Source organism: Oryctolagus cuniculus, chromosome 19, assembly GCF_051225735.1.
Source record: "Oryctolagus cuniculus isolate XC-2025 breed Fujian yellow rabbit chromosome 19, ASM5122573v1, whole genome shotgun sequence".
NCBI classification, from domain to species: domain Eukaryota; kingdom Metazoa; phylum Chordata; class Mammalia; order Lagomorpha; family Leporidae; genus Oryctolagus; species Oryctolagus cuniculus.
Window position 1 is genome coordinate 42585097 of NC_142885.1, and position 21002 is coordinate 42606098.

The following is a 21002-nucleotide window of genomic DNA, read 5'->3' on the forward strand; positions in this document are numbered from 1 at the left end:
GTAGTTAGGGGCAGATAACTTAGTCCTCGGGGCAGTGTAGTGGACAGGACAGCGTCATCTTTTGAGGACCAGGCAGCGGCCAAGTCATGGACCAGGGTTCTTGAGGTCCTGAGGCAACAGCAGTGAGGCTAAACGCCGCCACGTTTTTTAAGGGCATCTTCCGGTTCTCTTGTTTTTAGGCCAATAATCGTCGACTGCGTGCTAACGATACGTGCAATTCCCAATTTCCTAGAGCGGCCGTCTCCGAGGCCGGTTCCGGGAACATCCTAGGTTTTTGGATTGGATGCCCAGCGCGTGTTTCCACGTTCAGCAGCGGGTTGCGAGGGGGGGTGCGGAAGAGTCCTCACTCGGAACACCTGGGCTTGACCAACGAGTAGGGCGGCTGCGGCCTCCGGCTCTGTGGCTCGCTGGGTGTCCAGGCTGAGCCGAGCTGGGCAGGAGCAGGAGGTCGGAGCGTTGCGCTTGCCTTCACCTGAGCGTAGTGTACTTCTTCCCAGGGACCGGGGGCGGCTGCGGACCACGCAGAGAGAGCTCAGCATCGGGGCGTTATTGCGGGACACGCTCTTGGCTTGCTCGCACCCTCTCAAGAGAGATCTGTCCGATGGGGCGGGCGGTGTAAATAGTCTCTAAGGGGAAAAGGATCGGGCGTGAGATCCTGCCGCTGGGAAGGCTGCATCGTGGCGCCTATACCGGGAGCCGGGCTGTTGGTGGGGAGGAAGCGGGCATGTAGTGGCTTCTTGCGCTGTTAAGGAGCGAGCCCTCACCACCTAAGGCACCAAAGCCGGTGCCTCCACTACTTGCCCAGGGTTCCCGGGTCCAAACCAGTCCTTATGGTCTTAATAGAACTTGAGACCCTCCAGGGGGGATCTGAGATCAAGGTGCAACGCAGCACCTTCCTGCCTGGCCCTAATTCTCCCTCAGGATCTTGAGCGTTGAAAACAATGCAACCAACAGGATGCCATGGAGAGAGCTGAAGTGGTTCGAGTCCATGTGGATGGATAGCGAAGAGTTCCCCTTCCGTTAGACTCCAGAGAGGAGCTCCCAAGACCAGGGCGTCTGTAGCGAAAGCCACTGGGGGACTTCAGGCTCTTCCCATCAGAGGTTCCACCCCCTCGCCCCCCGCAGCGGATTAGGGCTGGGTGGGCGGTGCCCGAGGATGTTGAGACAGCAAACAGTTTCCCAGGCCTTAGGGCAAGCAAAAACCTTGAAAGCACCGGCGGACCTAATCTAAATGTTGATTCTCTAAGTTGCAGGAAGGAGGCAACAATACCGGGGGCAAAGGAAATAGCCCTGGGCGGGAGAATCTGGCAGGGAGGGGCCACCCACACCCACACCTGGGACTCTAACTTAGGGCCCTGGAGTTCCCAGAAGGCCGACTGGGGCAGTTCCCATTGCAGGCTGGCTAGAGCGACCCCTCATGGCCTCCCTGTCTCACCTCTGCCCTTTCTGCGCCTACGATTCTAATAACTGCTCCCTTACCTAGCCCCTGTGAGCTTCCTGCAGACCCCGGCCGTGTGTGCCCACCCAGACGCAAGAGACCCCCGGCTGTGGTTGGAGACTAGTGTTAGTGCATGGCTTCGGGTCAGCCCCACCATTGAGAGACTGAAACAGTGGATGGAAGACCTCTCTCTGTAGCTCTGCCTCTCAAATATGTTTATATATTATATATATAAATATATGTAATAAATAATATATACTATATAGTATAATATATAATAATAAAATAAATTTAAATATTATATATATATACACACATACACCTTCTTGTTCTCAGAGGGCCTTGTCCATTCTGGTCTCCGCAAGCCAGCTGCTCTGCTGGTTGCCTTTCTGTGGAGAAGCTTCTGGACGGAACTGCAGAACAGCCAGAGTAGTTGTGTCATGGCTGCAGGGGGTTGAACTGTGTGAGCTCGTTTGCTATAACCCTTTGCTGAAAACCACCTCACAAAAGTGATGGGAAGCCTTGGTATGGGTTGCTTCTCTGGTTTGATCATTTGTGCTGTATCCTGGAGCACAGAGATTGGGCTCTAAGAGTTTGGAGTTTGAAAACTTTTAAAAAGATTGGTTTATGGGGCTGGCATTGTAACATAACAGGTAAAGGCACTGCCTGCAGTGCCGGCATCCTGTAGGGGCACTGGTTTGAGACCTGGCTAATCCACTTCCCATCCAGCTCTCTGATATGTCCTGGGACAGTAGTAGAGGATGGCTCAAGTCCTTGGGCCCCTGCACCTGCATGGGAAGACCCAGAGGAAGCTCCTGGCCCCTGGCTTCAGATTGGTGCAGCTCCAGCCATTGCAGCCAATTGGGGAGTGAGCCAGCAGATGGAAGACTCTCTCTCTCTCTCTCTCTCTCTCTGCCTGCCTCTCCTTCTCTCTCTATGATGTAACTCTCTAAAAAAAAAGTTAATTGATTTATTTGAAAGAGTTACACAGAGAGAGGGAGAGACAGAGAGATCTTCCATCTGCTGGTTTACCACCCCAGATAGCTGCAACTGTCAGCACTGGGCCAAGTGAAGCCAGGAGCCAGGAGCTTCATTCAAGTCTCCCATGTGAATGGCAGGGACCCGAACACTTAAGCCATCTTCCACTGCTCTTCCTATGCCTTATAAACAGAGAGCTGAATTGGCAGTGGAACAGCCAGGCCACTATCTGGTGCCCGTATGGGATGCCAGCTTCATAGGTAGCAGCGTTACCTGCTACACCACAACAGCAGCCCTTGGAGTTTAAATGTTTTCAATTATTTTTTATTTATTTGAAAGGCAGAGAGAGGCGCACGAAGAAAGGTCTTTCATCTGCTGGTTCATTCCCCACATGCCAGTAACAGCCAGAGCTGGGCCAGGCTGAAGCTAGGAGCTGGGAACTCCATCTGCATCTCCCATGTGGGTGGCAGGAATCCAAGCACTTGAGCCATTGTCTGCTGCCTCCTAGGGTGCACATTAGCATGAAATTGTGGTCAGGAGCAAAGCCTAGATTCAAACCCAGGCACTCTATGTAATGTCTTTTTGTTGTTGTTGTTAAGATTTGTTTAGTTGAAAGGCAGAGTGACAGAGAGAGAGAGAGAGAGAGAGAGAGAGAGAGAGAACTTCCATTCACTGGATCACATCCCAAATGACTGCAGTAGCCAAAGCCATGAGCCTGGAGCTCCATCCGGGTCTCCCACATGGGTGGCAGGGGCCCAAGCAGTGAGCCACCTTGCACTGCTTTCCCAGGTACATTAGCAAGAAGCTGGATCAGAAGTCTGGCCAGTGCTCTGATATGGGATGCTGCTGTTGCAAGTGGTAGCTGAATCCGCAGAGCCTGACCTGTGGTGGAATGAGAAGGTGAGAAGGTCATGAGAAGGTGAGAAGGTCATGCCAAGATGGCCACTGACAACAGAAACTGCCTGGCAACAGGCGGTGATTGGATGGCTTCGGAAACCACATGACAACAGAGCCTGACTGACAACAGGCTATGATTGGATGGCTTTGGAAACTGCCTGGCAACAGGCTGTGATTGGTTGGGGCATAGACCGCCCCTTGACCAGATTGGCTGCCTTGGCTATATAAGATGCTGTAACAACTGAAATAAACGAGTCTGTGGGCTGCTTGCCTCTGGCCGGCTTCCGATTCCCGGGGTCTGTGTGGTGACTCCATGCCTCTTGTCCCCACCACGCTTCTCCTCCTCTCAGGAGCGAATCCACCGCAACACCAACCAACATCTTAATCACTGTGCCAGTTGCCCATTGCAGAGTCTGGAGCTGAGATCTCTGCGTGTTTAGCCTTGCCTGTAATATGGCCGCCAGCTCTGCTGCTTCTCTTAGTTTCAGTCTTCTCTACCCCAAAGCACCTGGTGCGGCCATGTCTCTGCACATTCCTGCCCAGTTTAGCTTTCTTGATGAGGAGCTCTCAAGACCCATGCCCATGGCCTGCCTCCTCTCCCCCAGTGTGGAGCCACCTGCCACTTCTTGCATCCCTGGCTCTCTTCTACTGGCAGGTGGATGGTGAGCAGGGCTCAGGTTTGGTGAAGCTGAGTGCTTTGTGGTGAGGATATAGGGTTGGGAGAAGGAGGCTGGGAGGATTGATGAGAGAGCAAAGAATGAAGATGGCTGCCTATCAATATTTGAACTAGGACCGGCATTTGATCCACAGCTGCTGTGGTTTCAACCCCGTTTCCTGTTAATGCATCCTGGGAGGCAGCAGATGATGGTTCAAGTGCTTGGGTCACCGCTACCCACATGGGAATCCTGGATGGAGTTCTGGGCTCCTAGCTTGGCTTAGCCCAGCCATGATAAGTGAACCAGCCTATGAAAGATCTCTTTCTCCCTCTCTTTCTCTCTGGCTCTGCCTTTCAAGTAGATGAAAATAAACATTTAAAAAAAAAAAAGAATCAGAAACAATAGTATGTCACTATGCCCATTGATATGATGACCTCTTAACTCCAAATCGTCCTAATGTCCTGCTCTGTGAGGTTGAATCTAGGCCCTTTAGTTGGGGGTGGGGTGGGGGTTGCCAGTTGGCATCGTGTTACAATGTTATCCATAGACAGCAGAGAGAAAGGGTTTTCTTCCTGGTCCCAGCCAGCCTATTGGCAGGCAGGCTCCTGCAGTGCAGGCCACATCTCCAGTGCTCTGCACAGTGGCCAGTAGCACCCAGTGGCCGGCTGCTGTCCCAGGTGCCCTCTGTGGTTGCTTTTGGAGAGAAGATCTCCTGCAAGTTGGATGTCTAGCAAGTTCTACCACAGTGGAACCTTGGCAAACTTCTTGCCCTCTCCAAAAATGTGGTAGAATGAGAAGGCCATGCCAAGATGGCCACTGGCAAGGGAAACTGCCTGGCAACAGGCTGTGATTGGATGGCTTCAGAAACTGCCTGGTAACAGGCTGTGATTGGTTAGGGCATAGACTGCCCCTTGACTGGATTGGCTGCTTTGGCTATATAAAGCTGCTGTAGCAACTGAAATCAACGAGTCTGTGGGCTGCTTGCCTCCGGCCTGGTTTCACCCACTCCCTCCCGGGGTCTGTGTGGTGACTCCGTGCCTCTTGCCCCCACTGTGCTCCTCTCACAATGAATCCACCGCAACACAAAAAGCTCTGACCTCACTTCAGGGAGAATGGAGGCTTTTTCTTGGGTGATCTTTCCCAGCCAGAGGGGGTAGTGGCTGCTCCTTGTATCTGCTAATGCTGCATTTTCTAGAGTTCTCTTTACTTCTTACCACCAGTAGTGGGCAGAATTGTGTCTCCACCCTCCCCCATCCCACCCAAGATTCGTTCAAGTGCTCACCTCAGCTCCCGTGAATGTGGCTTTATTTGGACAGTCTTTGCAGATGTAATCACGCTAAAGCGCGACCACGCTGGATTAGGATTAGGATGGGCGCTAAATCCAGTGTCTGAGGTTCTTACAAGAGGGGAGTTTGAGGGCAGGCGCTGTGGCGGAGCTATGGATTCCAGTTTCCTACCAAGTTCCCAGCTCCTGGCTTCTGTCCCCTAGCTACAGGCGACTGGGGGAGTGAACCACAGGGCTAGCCTCTCTGTTTCCCTGCCTCTTAAAAAAAAAAAAAAGAGGCAAAACTAATCTATACTTCTAGAAATCAAACTAGTAGTTACTGGTTTGTTTGTTTTTTTTTTTTTTTTTTTTTTTTTTTTTGCCAGGCAGAGTGGACAGTGAGAGAGAGAGAGAGAGAGAGAGAGAGAGAGAGAAAGGTCTTCCTTTGCCGTTGGTTCACCCTCTAATGGCCACTGTGGCAGGCACTGATCCGAAGGCAGGAGCCAGGTGTTTCTGGTCTCCCATGGGTGCAGGGCCCAAGCACTTGGGCCATCCTCCACTGCACTCCCGGGCCACAGCAGAGAGCTGGCCTGGAAGAGGGGCAACTGGGACAGAATCTGGAGCCCTGACCGAGACTAGAACCCGGGGTGCTGGCGCCACAGGCAGAGGATTAGCCTAGTGAGCCGTGGCAACAGCCTAGTGGTTACTCTTAGGAGGAGGCAGTGACTAGAAGGTACAAAAGAAGGGTCTAGGACGCTGGAATTGTTTTGTTTTCTCGATTTGGGTACTTGTTACATGGATGTATGCAGTTTCAAAATCTACGAACTTCACTTAGGATTTTTACTTTCCTGTATTATCCTATTTTAAAAAAATTTTTTTTGACAGGCAGAGTGGACAATGAGAGAGAGAGCCAGAGAAAAAGGTCTTCCTTTTTCGTTGGTTCACCCCCCAATGGCAGCTGCGGCCAGCGCGCTACAGCCGGCGCATCACGCTGATCTGAAGCCAGGAGCCAGGTGCTTCTCCTGGTCTCCCATGGGGTGCAGGGCCCAAGCACCTGGGCCATCCTCCACTGCACTCCCTGGCCACAGCAGAGAGCTGGCCTGGAAGAGGGGCAACTGGGACAGAATTGGGCGCCCCAACCAGGACTAGAACCCGGTGTGCCAGCGCCGCAGGCGGAGGATTAGACTAGTGCGCCGCGGCGCCGGCTTAAAATATTTTTAAAAATACTGTATGTGAATACTTTAAAAGCACCTATGGGAAATAGAATGGAAAGATTCATTTAGGGGGCTGGCATTGTGCAGCAGGTTAAGCCACAGCCAGAATCCTGTGTGAGTTCTGGTTTCTGTCCCATCTGCCCCACTTCCTATCCAGCTCTCTGTTAATGCGCCAGGGAAAGCAACGGAAAGTGGCCCAAGTACTTGAGGCCCTTGCACTCACATGGGAGACCCAGATGGAGTTCCAGGCTCCTGGCTTTCACTTGGCCCAGCCCTGGCCATTGCAGCCATTTGGGAAGTAAACCAGAAAGATGGAAGATTCTCTCTCTCTCTCTCTCTCTCTCTCTCTCTCTTTCTAACTCTGCCTTTCAAATAAATAAATGAATGAATGCATTTTTTTTAAAGATTCACTTAGTTTGGTGCAAAAAAAATAGATGGAATCCAGGGTCTCTTCTCTGGCACAGTGGGTTAAGCTGCAGCTGATGATGCTGGATTCCCGTGTTGGAGTGCCTTTTGAATCCTGGCTGCTCTGATTTTGATCCATCTCCCTGCTAATGTGCCTGGGAAAGCAGCAGAAGATGATCCAAGTGTTTGGGCTGCTACACCCATGTGGGAGATCTGGGTGGAGTTTCTGGCTCCCGGCTTCAGCCTGAGCAGCCATTTGGGGGGAGTGAACATGGGAGATTCTGTCTCTAGCTCTGTCTCTTTCTCATTCTGCCTTTCAAATAAATAAACACATGCATACACCTTTTAAAAAATGAAACCCATGCATAGTTGCTTTTCACAATACATATTCTTCATGAACTTTTTGAAGACCTCTCATATACATGGATTTCAAAATTTTTGCACCAGAATTAACTTATCTTTTAAAAAACTTATTTATTTAGTTAGAGAGAGAGAGAGAGAGAGAGAGAGAGAGAGAGAGAGAGGAGAGAGGCAAGCAGAGAGACAGAGCTCCATCTACTGGTTCACTCCCCCAAATGCCTACAACAGCTGGCCCCAGCCTAAGCCAAAGATGGGAGCTGGGAACTGGACCCAGGGCTCCCACATGGGTGACAGGGACCCAACTACTTGAGCCATCACCTGCTCTCTCTCAGGGTGTGTATTAGCAGGAAGCCACAACCAGGAGTGGAGCTGGCACTCAAACCTAGGTGCTCTGATACAGAAAGTGGGCATACCAAGCAGTGTCTTAAGTGCTAGGCCAAATAACTGCCCCTAAACTTATCTTTTTTTTGCCTTTCCAATGTTGTACATTTTTAATCTTTTAACATATCTTTGACATATAAAAGTTGTTCATATTTATACGGTGTTATGTGATGTTTTTTACATATATGCATTGCATGATGGCCAATCAGGTGACTATAGTTATGCTTTCAAGAATTTAACATTTCTTTTCTTTTCTTTTTTTTTTTTTTTGACAGGCAGAGTGGACAGTGAGAGAGAGAGAGACAGAGAGAAAGGTCTTCCTTTGCCGTTGGTTCACCCTCCAATGGCCGCCGCGGCCGGCGCGCTGCGGCCGGCGCACCGCGCTGATCCGATGGCAGGAGCCAGGAGCCAGGTGCTTTTCCTGGTCTCCCATGGGGTGCAGGGCCCAAGCACTTGGGCCATCCTCCACTGCACTCCCTGGCCACAGCAGAGAGCTGGCCTGGAAGAGGGGCAACCGGGACAGAATCCGGTGCCCCGACCGGGACTAGAACCCGGTGTGCCGGCGCCGCTAGGCGGAGGATTAGCCTAGTGAGCCGCGGCGCAGGCCCGCATTTAACATTTCTTTATTGTGAAAGCATCCAGAATTCTATCTGCTAGTTTTTTTTTCTAATGGAAACATACACAGTCCTTTTTTTGTTAAGATTTATTTATTTACTTGAAAGTCAGAGTTGCACAGAGAGAGAAGGAGAGGCAGAGATAGAAAGGGCTTCCATCCACTGGTTCACTCCCCAGTTGGCCGCATCAGCTGGAGCTGCGCCAATCTGAAGCCAGGAGCTTCTTCCGGGTCTCCACGTGGGTGCAGTGGTCCAAGGACTCAGGCTGTCTTCTGCTGCTTTCCCAGGCCATAGTAGAGAGCTGGATCGGAAGTGGAGCAGCTGGGTCTCGACCTGGTGCCCATATGGATGCTGGCACTGCAGGCGGCGTCTTTACCCGCTACACCACAGCGCCAGCCCCCACAGTCCTTTAACATTATCTATTGCCTCCTACTGTGCAGCTGGCTCCCAGAGCCTCTTCCTTCTGTGCGGCTCTAACCCAGTATCTGTCAATCAATGTCTCCTCATCCTTCCCTCCCACTTCCCTCCCAGTCTCTGGAAACCACCATTATATTTTTAACTTCCAGAAGGTCACCTATTTTTTTTTTTTTTTTGGACCTCACATATGGTGAAAACCATGTGACATTTTATTTCTTCCTGTACTTGGTTTATTTCACCTAACAATGATTTCCTTGTTGTTGCAAATTATAAACTTACCTTTTAATTCTTTTTCTTTTTTTCTTTTTTTTTCTTTTTTTTTACAGGCAGAGTGGACAGTGAGAGAGAGAGAGAGAGAGAGAGAGAGAGAGAGAAAGGTCTTCCTTTGCTGTTGGGTCACCCTCCAATGGCCGCCGCGGCTGGCGCACCACGCCTGGCACACCGCACCTATCCGAAGGCAGGAGCCAGGTGCTTCTCCTGGTCTCCCATGGGATGCAGGGCCCAAGCACTTGGGCCATCCTCCACTGCACTCCCTGGCCACAGCAGAGAGCTGGTCTGGAAGAGGGGCAACCGGGACAGAATCCAGCACCCCGACCGGGACTAGAACCTGGTGTGCCGGCGCCGCAAGGCGTAGGATTAGCCTATTGAGCCGCGGCGCCGGCCTAATTCTTTTTCTCCACGAACTTTCTGAAGCGCTTTTGTATGTCAATATGTAAATACATGGATAGGACTTTGCCAGAAGATTGGATTAAGTGTGCATATATTTTTAAAGATTTATTTATTTGAAAAGCAGAGAGAGAGAGAGAGAGAGGGAGAGAGATTGAGATTGATTGATCCAGGCACATTAGCAGGGAGCTAGATTGGAAGTAGAGCAGCTGGGACTTGATGTCGGCCCTGGCTCCTCCAAGTTGGTATCTTTTTTTTTTTTTTTTTTTTTTACAGATAGTTAGACAGTGAGAGAGGGACAGAGAGAAAGGTCTTCCTTCCCTTGGTTCACCCCCCAAATGGCCGCTATGGCTGCACACCGCACCTATCCGAAGCCAGGAGCCAGGTGCCTCCTCCTGCTCTCCCATGCGGGTGCAGGGCCCAAGCACTTGGGCCATCCTCCACTGCCTTCCCGGGCCACAGCAGAGAGCTGACCTAGAAGAGGAGCAACTGGCATAGAATCCGGCGCCCCAACCAAGACTAGAACCCGGGTGCCAGTGCTGCAGGCGGAGGAATAGCCTAGTGAGCTGTGGCGCCATCCCCGAATTGGTATCTTAATTGTTGTGTATGTTTTAGAAGTAACTTTTAGGGCTGGAGCTGTGGCATTGCAGGTTTAGCTGCTGCCTGGGATGCTGACATTCCACATGAATGTCAGTTCGAGTCCTGGCTGCTCCACTTCCAGTCCAGCTCCCTGCTAATGCACCTGGGAAATCAGTAGAAAATGGCCCAAGCACTTGGGCCCCTGCACCCACGTGGGAGACCTGGAAAAAGCTCCTGGCTCCTGGCTTCAGCATGGCCCAGCCTAGGCCGTGGTGGCCATTTGGAGAGTGAACCAGCGAATGGAAGATCTCTTTCTCTCTCTCTGTCTCTCCCTCTCACTGTGTAACTCTGCCTGTCAAGTGAATAAATAAATCTTAAAAAAATAATAATAACTAGCCGGCGCCGCGGCTCACTAGGCTAATCCTCCGCCTTGCGGCGCCGGCACACCGGGTTCTAGTCCCGGTCGGGGTGCCGGATTCTGTCCTGGTTGTCCCTCTTCCAGGCCAGCTCTCTGCTGTGGCCCGGGAGTGCAGTGGAGGATGGCCCAAGTGCTTGGGCCCTGCACCCCATGGGAGACCAGGAGAAGTACCTGGCTCCTGCCATCGGATCAGTGCGGTGCGCCGGCCGCAGCGCGCCGGCCATTGGAGGCCATTGGAGGGTGACCCAACAGCAAAGGAAGACCTTTCTCTCTGTCTCTCTCTCTCACTGTCCACTCTGCCTGTCTAAAATAATAATAATAATAATAACTGTCTAGGAGCTGGCATTATGGTGCAGCAGGTTAAGCCACTGCCTGCAACGCTGGCATCGCATATGAACATGGGTTCAAGTTCCAGTTCTAAGGTCCTGGTTTCGATCTGGCCCAGCCCCTGCCCTTGCAGCATTTAGGGGGGTGAATCAGTGGTTGGAAGACCTCTCTCTCTGTCTCTCTCCCTCTTTCTCTGTATCTCTGCCTTTCAAATAAATAAATCTTAAAACTTTTAAAAAATTATTTATTTGAAAGGCAGAGTTACACACAGAGAAAAGAAGAGGCAGAGAGAGCGAGAGAGAGAGAGAGAGAGAGATCTTCCATCATCTGGTTCTCTCCCTAATTGATTGCAACGGCTGGAGCTGCACTGATCTGAAGCCAGGAGCCAGGAGATTCCTCCGGGTCTCTCACATGGGTGCAGGGGCCAAGGACTTGGGACATCTTCGACTGCTTTCCCAGGTCATAGCAGGGAGCTGGATCAGAAGTGGAGCAGCCAGGACTTGAACAAGCACCTGTATGGGATGCCGGCACTGCAGGCGGCAACTTTACCCACTGTGTCACAGCCCTGGCCCCAGAAACCCCTTACATTCCCAGGACATTATTCATATTAGATCCTCATCAGTCCTCCAGAATTTTTCGGTACAAATAGTGGCAAATATCCGTCTGCAGTCAAATGCTCTGCCCCTGACCTATGCCCCCACCTGTGGCAAATATCCGTATCTACTCTTCCCTTGGCTTTGTGATATTCAGGAGGCAGCATCCTAAGCACTCTGCTTTGCACTTCATTCAGTATCTCCAGGAATTCAATTAAATTCATTCATTCATTCTTAAATATTTATTTATTTATTTCAAAGGCAGAGAGAGAGAGAGAGAGAGAGAGAGAGAGAGAGAGAGAGAGATGTCTTTCATCTGCTGGTTCACTCCCCAAATGGCTGAAACTGGTGGAGTTGGGATGATCCAAAGCTAGGAGCCAGGAGCTTCTTCAAGGTCTGCCACGTAGGTGCAGGGGTCCAAGGACTTGGGTCATCTACTGATTTCCCGGGTCATTAGCAGGGAGCACGATTGGAAGTGGAGCAGCTGGGACTTGAACTGGCACCCCTATGGCATGCTGCCGTCATAGGTGGAAGCTCAGCCCACTAAGACGTAGTTGAGGCCCCAGAAACTCTTTTCTTAGCAGTGTATAGAGCACTTCCTTGATGACTTCAGCAATTGCCTTATTTTCCATCACATGCATATAGCAAGTTTACTTTTTAATTAATTTCAAAAATTTTGAGAGAGACAAGGAGCATGCTGGCCCCCATTACTTCACTTCCCAGATGGCCGCAGCTGGTGGGGGCTGGGCCAGGCTGGAGCCAGGAGCCAGGAGCTTCTTCCGGGTCTCCCACATGAGTGCAGGGGCCCAAGCACCTGGGCTATTTTTTACTGTTTTCCCAGGCACATTAGCAAGGAGCTGGATCAGAAGTGGAGCAGCTGGGACTCGAACCAGCACCCACATGGGATGCCAGAGCTGCAGGCAGAGGCTCAACCTGCTATGCCATGACTCCGCTCCCCCTCCCCCCAAGTCCTAAAACCTAGCCCTGATCGTATCATTCCCTTGCTCAAGAATCCACACCTCTCTGCTGCCTGTAGGTTGGGAACTGCAATGTGTTCTCTTGTTCTCAGGGAAAAAGAGGGAATAAACACAGTTGGCTACCCCATGCTAAGTGTTAATTTTCGTTTCCTAGGAAGACTGCAACACTGGGTGGCCTAAGACAATAGAAAATTGTTCTCCCGTGATTCTGGAAGCTAGAATCAAAATCAAGCTGTCCACAGAACGAGAGCCCACGGAGAATCCTTCCCGGCCTTTTCCTAGTGTTTGGCAGTGGCCAACAATCCTTGGCATTCCTTGGACGGCAGCTGCATCATTCCGATCTCAGCTTCTGTTGTCACTGGGCATTCTTGTTGTGTGTGTGTCTTTGTGCATGCTTTCTTATAAAGATGCAGTCGGATGAGGGCGTGTCTCATTGAATCTGCTCAGTTACAACTACAAAGCCCCTGTTTCCAAATGGGGTCATCTTCTGAGATACTGGGAGTCAGGATTTTGAGTGTACCTTTTTGGGGAACACAATTCAACTGATAATAATAATATTATTATTATTAACTTTGATAATAATATCAAAGGGGCAGAGAACCGGGGCATGGTGGAGGTAAAAAAACTCCCATTCCCCAAATGATGAGAAATTCAGGCCAGGCCTTCCCTGGGGGTGGCAGGGACCCAAGTACTTGAGCCATCACCTGCTGTTTCCCAGGATGTGCATTGGTGGGAAGCCAGAAGTGGGCGCTAAGCCAAGATTTGAACCCAGGCGCTTCAATATGGGGTGTGGGCTTCTTAACTGCTGTGCCAAACAGCTGCTCCAACAGTGTTAAGTTTCACAGTTTTGAAGGGCAGCGGGGGAGATGCAGCTGAAGATCAGAGATGTAAGGTGACTGATTACATGTGACAAAGCTAACAGTATCAGACCTCACATATCCAAACGCAGGCTTTCCTGTAGCAAATATGCTTATTTTATGTAGCAGGATCTTGCCCAAATTAACATTTGCAAAAACTCTCCCTCAAATAGTCTATGCTAGAGCCAAACTAATATAATCATTACCTCCACTATGTGTCCTATGCTTCCTCATATTTTTTTAAAGATTTATCTGATGGGGCTGACATTGTGGCAAAGTGGGTTAAGCAGCCACCTGCAATGCTGGCATCCCATATGGGTGCTGGTTCCAGTCCCAGCTACTCCAGTTCTGAGCCAGCTCCCTGCCAATGTACCTGGGAAAGCAGCAGAAGATGGCCCAAGTCCTTGGGCCCTTCCACCCACATGGGAGACCTGGATGCAATTCCTGTCTTTATCCTGGGCCAGCTCTGGCTGTTGTGGCCATTTGGGGAGTGAAACAGCAGATGGAAATATTGCTGTCTGTCTCTCTTTCTCTGCAACTCTGCCTTGCAAACAAATAAATAAATCTTTGAAAAAAATCTAAAAAAAAAAGAGATTTATTTGAAAGGCAGAGTAAGAGAGACAGAGAGGGAGAGATAGAAAGAAAGAGAAATAGGCTGGCGCCGCGGCTCACTAGTCTAATCCTCCTCCTTGCGGCGCCAGCACACCGGGTTCTAGTCCCGGTCGGGGCGCTGGATTCTGTCCCTGTTGCCCCTCTTCCAGGCCAGCTCTCTGCTGTGGCCAGGGAGTGCAGTGTAGGATGGCCCAAGTGCTTGGGCCCTGCACCCCATGGGAGACCAGGAGAAGCACCTGGCTCCTGCCTTTGGATAGGCGCGGTGCACCAGCCGCGGCGGCTATTGGAGGGTGAACCAACAGCAAAGGAAGACCTTTCTCTCTGTCTCTCTCTCTCACTGTCCACTCTGCCTGTCCAAAAAAAAAAAAAAAAAAAAAAAAAGAGAGAGAGAAAGAGAAATATATCTTCCACCTACTGGTTACTCCCCACAAATGACCAGAACAGCCAGGCCAAAGCCAAGAGCCTGGAACTCCCTCCAGGTCTCCCACGTGGATGGCAAGGATCCAAGCATTTGAGCCAGCACCTGCTGCTTCCCAGGTGCATTGGCCGGAAGCTGGACCAGAAGTGGAACAGCTGAGACTCTAACTGGCACTCTCAATGGGATGAGAGCTTCCCAAAATGCTGTGTAACCCACCGCACCTCAACGGCCACCTCTGCTTTCTCGTGGGCAACTTCTTTCATTACACTTCCATTTGCCCGGAATCTGCCTTTGTTGAAGTTCCAGTTCAAACGCCACATCCAGCCCTAAGCCTCCTGCTGTCGCCCCTTCTAATCCCCTGGGTGCACCTGTCCCCATGGCTTTTGCCCTGCCTTGTGTCGCCCCTCCTAACATGCTTCCCACCTCCCAGGGTCCGCTGCGGAAAGTTATCTCAACCGAGGAGTGCCTTCAATGTTCAGTGACGTTACTAAGAATTTTCACGCATTTTGAAGCAGCTTTATTGAACCAAAACTCATGTACAATTCGCCTCCGTGTGAAACACAGAGTTTAAGGGTTTTCCTGTGTGAACACCACTTCAAGCAATTTTAGCCCAGTTCCATCACACCAAAAAGCTCCACAGAGATTAACGCCCACTCCCCAGTCCCTCTATCGATTTGTTTATTCTGGATAGTTAATATTTAAGTTTTTTCACTTTTTTGAATGGAAGATGTGCAGATTTGGGCACGGGTAGGCAGTGCACCGCCGCCCATTGGGACCAGGATTCTGAGATTTCCGCGACCACCACGGACCGCCTTCTCTAGCGCAGTGAGGGTCGAGGTCCGCAGGGAAAAGTCCAGTTAACCCACCGCACCCTCAGCAGCTATAGGTCCCGCCTTGAAGGGCAAGAGGCTCCGGACCGCCTCTATTTACCTCCGGCTTCTCTGGGCATCCAAGTCCCACGCCCCGCAACCGTCACCCACGCCCGGGCTTCCGGTACGTCCACGCCAGTGCCACTCACACGCCCCGCCTTCCGAAGCCCAATCACCGCTCGTCTTGTTTAGATGTTCGGCTGGAACTGCCCTATCAGCGAGCGCGATAATAGAGGCGGGCTCGAGGCGCCAGTACATGTCGCGGAGGGAAGGGCCGCTAGTACTCCAAGGTGACGCAAAGCGGGAGCCCTGCAAGACGCCTTATTTAGTAAGATTCGCTTGACTAAGCGAGAAAGGCACTTCACACCACTTTCGGAAACAAGCGGTGAAGCTGGCGTCGCCATGTTTAGTAAGGGCTGTTCTCAAGCTGCGATCCAAAATGGGCGGTCTTCCTGGGCGCTCAGAAACGCTCCGAGTCGGGGAGGAAAGGAGGCGTTTCCAGACCTGATGGCCCAAATCCATATGGGGCTAGTAAAAGGTTGGGAGACTCCTAGACACTACCTTTTCCTGTTATTAAAGCTGCCGGGAGCGGGTGTTGTGCTGGGGTGCCCGCATCCCACACCCGGAGCCCCGGCTGCTCCGCGATTCTGATCCGGCTTCGTGTTAGGCACTGGGTGGCGGCAGGTGATGGCTCCAGGACTTTGGTTGCTACTCACCCGGGAGACCTGGATGGCGCTCTGGGCTTGGCCCAGACCTGGGGAATGAACGAGAAGACGAAAGAGCTCTCTCTCCGTCCTTCTATGACTGCCTTTCAAATAAACCGAAAAGAAAAATGCTGTCATTATATTTGTTTATTTGTAAAGATTTATTTTTATTTGAAAGAGTTAGAGAGAGAGAGGTCTTCCATCCACTGGTTCACTCCCCATTTGGCCGCAACTGGCAGGGGCTGCGCCTATCTGAATCTAGGAGCCAGGAGCTTCTTCCGGGTCTCCCACATGGGTGCAGGGGTCCAAGCACTTGGACCATCTACTGCTTTCCCAGGCCATAGCAGAGCTGCATCGGAAATGGAGCATCCAGAACTCAAACCGGCGTCCCTATGGGATGCCGGCACTGCAGGCAGTGGCTTTACCTGCTATGCCACAGCGCCGGCCCCCAGAAATGGTGTTTTGGCTGCAAGGCTAAAGAGCTGCCCCTCTCCTCTCTTTAAAGCAGATAGCAACTGTGTCGCCTTCCCAGCTGTGAGCTGCTTCACATGTTAACTCGCTTAAATTTCACTGCAAGCCCATGAGTAGATTCTATATTTAAACCCATTTTAATAGTGAGGAAATTATGGCCCAGGTCCAGTCCTATAAATCTCATAAAGGATGGAGCTAGGGTAGACATCCAGGCAGTCTGGCTTTCAAGTCTATTACACGGTTTAAGCTGATCATATTTCTATTTCAAACTGTTATGAAGACCCTGAAAAGAATCCAATCCCGGAAGACCACATATCAAATGATTCCGTTCATCTAGGACGTCCAGAATTAGGTACAGCTATAGGGAAAGTAGGTGAGTGTTTGCCTGGGGCAGTGGGGGCAGTGGCTATGGAACTTCTTGAGGTGTTGAAATGTTCTACAAGGGGCCGGCACTGTGGCTCAGCGGGTTCAAGACCTGGCTGCTCCACTTCCAATCCAGCTCTGTGCTGTAGCCTGGGAAAGCAGTAGAAGATGGCCCTGCACCCACATGCCGGAAGAAGCTCCTGGCTCCAGGTTTGAGATCGGTGCAACTCCGACTGTTGCGGCCAATTGGGGAGTGATAATGGAGGACATTCTCTCTCTCTCTCTCTCTCTCTCTCTCTCTCTCTGCCTCTCTTCTCTCTGTGTAACTCTTTCAAATAAATAAATCTTTTAAAAAAATGTCCTACAGTTCTTAGTCGTTCTGGTCACAACTCTGTGAACATGTGAAAAACCCATGGACACTGGAAGTAGATGAATTGTACACTGTGTGAATTATGTCTCAATAAACATGGTTTTTAAAAAGGAAAAACAAAAACCAAAAAAAACCACGGGTGAGTGTGTGGCCTAGCTTATGACAGCACCACCTGCATTCTGTAATCAAGTGCCTCAGATAGATTCCCAGCTCTTGCTCCCGGCTCTGGCTTGGGATTCCAGCTTCCTACTAATTGTGGACCCTGGGTGGGAAATAATGGTGGTGACTCAAGTAGTTGGGTCCTTGCAACCCACATGGAAGACACGGTTTGAGTCTTTGGCTCCAGGTTTCAGTCAAGCTCAGTTCTGGCTGTTGCATTCATTTGGGATGTGAACCACAAGTGTGTGTTGTCTTTCTGCCTCTCAAAACAAGCAAAAAGTTCAGATAACAAATAGTCACACATTAAAAAGAGAGACCCACTTTTTTTTTTTTTTTAAGTTTTATTTCAAATGCAGAGTTATAGAGAGAGAAAGAGAAGGAGAGACAGAAAAAAAGGTCTTCCATCTGCTGGTTCATTTCCCAGATGGCTGCAACAGTTAGGGCTGGGCCATATTGAAGCCAGGAGCTTCTTCCAGGTCTCCCACGTTAGTGCAGGAGCCCAAGGACTTGGGCCATCTTCCACTGCTTTCCCAGGTGCAATAGCAGGGAGCTGGATCAGAAATGGAACAGGGGCCAGCGCTCTGGTGCAGTGGGTTAATGCCCTGGCCTGAAGCGCCAGCATCCCATATGGGCACTGGTTCGAGTCCCAGCTGCTCCTCTTCCGATCCAGCTCTCTGCTATGGTCTGGCAAAGCAGTAGAAGATGGCCCAAGTCCTTGGGCCCCTGCACCCACATGAAAGACCCAGAAGAAGCTTCTGGCTCCTGGCTTCCTATCAGCGCAGCTCCAGCCGTTGCGGCCAATTGGGGAGTGAACCAGTGGATGGAAGACCACCCCCCCACCCTCTCTTCTCTTTGTGTAACTCTTTCAAATAAATAAATAAATCTTAAAAAAAAAAAAAGAAATGGAACAGCTAGGATTCGAACCAATGCCCATATGTGATACTGTTGTTGTAGGCAGTGACTTTACCCACTATGCCACAACACCAGCTTCTCCCACCCTCTTTTTTTTTTTTTTTAATTTATTTGACAGGTATAGTTATAGACAGAAAGAGAGACAGAAAGGTCTTCCTTCTGTTAGTTCACTCCCCAGATGGCCACTATGGCTGGTGCTGTGCCAATCTGAAGCCAGGAGCCAGGTGCTTCTTCCTGGTGTCCCATGTGGGTGCAGGGGCCCAAGCACTTGGGCCATCCTCCACTGCCTTCCCGGGCCACAGAAGAGAGCTGGACTGGAAGAGGAGCAACCGGAGCTAGAACCCAGTGCCCATATGGGATGCTGGCACCACAGGCGGAGGATTAACCAAATGAGCCACAGCGCTGGCCCTCTCCTGCCCTCTTAGATGGGACAAAAAGTTGAGGTCCATGGAAACTGCGGGTCCCAGAGAAGCCTGTTGAGATAACACCTTGATATTCCTGAGTACAGGCTTCTTGGAAGTCCCCCAGGGCCCATCACTCAAAAAGATCTTCCAAGAAACCATCTGGTGCCATTTCAGTACCATCCTCTTAGATCCCACGTGGCACTAGGCTGCTTCTAGGTTGGGGAACAGAGCAGAAGGTTTTTAAAAGTAATCCTTCACTGTCTTTTCTCCATCCATTCCCTTCTCCAGTAAATGCTGGGGCGAGAGGGGGCTACGACGGAGCAGGGAAGGGAACTGTTCCGTTCAGCGTGTGCTGACCCGGCTGTGTCTCCCACGGGTGATAGCTGCCTACCACAGCCCCCACGCTTACACAGGAACTCGTTTAGTATAGCTTTTAAGAGGGAGAGCTAGGAGGACCCCAGTTCACAGAAGAATCCCCCTTCAGCAAGGGGACGTAGTTTGGTTACATTCCACAACTGCCACTAGAGGGAGCCAGGGTTCAAGAGAGGTTCGCCTGAGTCTAAGGCCGGAATCCCTCATAGTTTGTAAAAGGGGTGAATTATGCAAGGAGGAATCTTTATGGCCCGCCTGGAAGCAGACAGTGTTTTTTTTTTTTTTTTTGTAGGAAGCACAGGGAAAAGGGCAACACAGAGATCTTTTTCTTCATTACTTCAATTTTTTTTTTTTTTTTTTGACAGGCAGAGTTAGACAGTGAGAGAGAGAGACAGAGAGAAAGGTCTTCCTTTTTCCATTGGTTTACCCCCCCGAGTGGCCGCCACAGCCGGCGCACTGCACTGATCCGAAGCCAGGAGCCAGGCGCCTCCTCCCGGTCTCCCATGCGGGTGCAGGGCCCAAGGACCTGGGCCATCCTCCACTGCACTCCCAGGCCACAGCAGAGAGCTGGACTGGAAGAGGAGCGACCAGGACAGAATCCAGTGCCCCAACTGGGACTAGGACCCGGGGTATTGGTGCCACAGGCAGAGGATTAGCCTAGTGAGCCACGGCGCCGGCCTCAATGTTTCTTGAGCAATAGCTGTGCTGAGTAGCTGCATATGGAGAGTGAAGGATGTGGACTTCTAAGCCAGATACATTGCACTCCATGGCTGACTCGTTAATTTGGTTATGTGATGGGGGAGGAGATCTCTTACAGGACTGAGTTTGAACTTCTGTATTCAGAAAGTGAGATGATAACCTCCAGGTTGTTTTGGGGGTTAAATATTTGAAGTATTTTGGCACAGTTTCTGGCACACAACATGTGCTGTTTTTATTATGACCACTATAGTATTAGAATATGTAGGAATAACCAAAAGAAAAAAACCACTAAATTCTGGGCTGGCATTCTGGCCACACCAACGTCCCACATCCAAGTGCCAGTTCAAGTCCTGGCTGCTCTGTTTCTAATCCAGCTCCCTGCTAATACGCCTGGGAAGGCAGCTGATAATGGCCCAAGTTCTGGTCCAGCACCTGCTGTTGCAGCCATTTGGGGTGAACCGGGGGATGTAAGATGTTTCTCCCTCTCTCATTCTTTCTCTCTCTTTTTTTAAAGATTTATTATTTATTTGAAAGTGTCGCGAGTGCCTGCTGTCATGCAGCTCGACAGGGCTTAAGGGCGACGTGTCAGAGTACAGGGAAGAAGGAACACGCGGACAGAAGACTGTCTTTCCAATGAAAGGTTTTTATTGGCCACACCAATTCACACTAGGGCTTCACTATTCTGCATTCCAATCTATATAATTATATTCATTAATCCACAGATCTTAACATACACCTAGCATCAAAGCAATCTCAAAGGCTATCCAACTAGATTAACATAAGTACAGCAATGCATATGGCGTTATTTTTAAACATAGGGTCAAGGCACATTCCTTCATATTATACATGGCTATTTGTGGTGGAATGAGAAAGCTGTTGCCAAGGTAGTGCTTAGCAAGTGAGTGAGACGTGTGTTCAGTTACTCAGGAAATGGCGGCGGACCCCACCTGGCAAAGGAGCCTGCCTAGCAACAGGCAGTGATTGGTTAGGGCATAAACTGCCCCTTGATCGGATTGGCTGCTTCGGCTATATAAGCTGCTGCACCAACTGAAATGAGTCTGTGAGCTGCTCACCTCCAGTCCACTTTCACTCGACTCCCAGTGTCTGTGTCATGACTCTGCACCTCTTGCCCCCACCACGCTCCTCCTCTCAGAATGAATCCACAGCAACATCTGGCGCCCAACGTGACTGAGAGAGACAGCGTGTCAGACTTGGCAAGGTCCCCCATTGATTTCAGCATGTAGGCCCCAAGGTGTTTTGTGTGCTGTTTGGTTCTGTGAGGGTGAGCACAGAACCCCCTCCTAAGCCCCTTTCCTTGTCCTTGTCCATGGTCTAAGTGACCCCAGGTTAGGCACACACCGACCAGAAGCGTATGCCACTTCTCGGCTCCTCCTTTTACTTTCTCGGTTCGCCCGGTGAATTCACATAAGGGACTGATCATCCCAGAATTCGGAACCAAGTCATCTTCCCCCACTCGAGAGAGGTGACACTCCAGAGACACCGTGTGGGCATACGGCCTTGACCTAATGAATCAAGGAAGACCCCCACTAAGCACAGGACATACGTACATTCTGATACACTACTGTTTGTTCGTCTAACGTAGGGAAC

At 50.6% G+C, this 21002-nt stretch overlaps 1 long non-coding RNA gene across 1 annotated transcript; it reads left to right on the forward strand.

The window, feature by feature from the left end:
* Window positions 1-15183: 15183 nt before the first annotated feature.
* LOC149120508 (uncharacterized) lies at window positions 15184-15773 on the forward strand. Its single transcript, XR_016225870.1, has 2 exons — window positions 15184-15478; window positions 15608-15773. It is a non-coding gene; the product is annotated as an uncharacterized LOC149120508 (long non-coding RNA).
* The last annotated feature ends 5229 nt before the right edge of the window (window positions 15774-21002 follow it).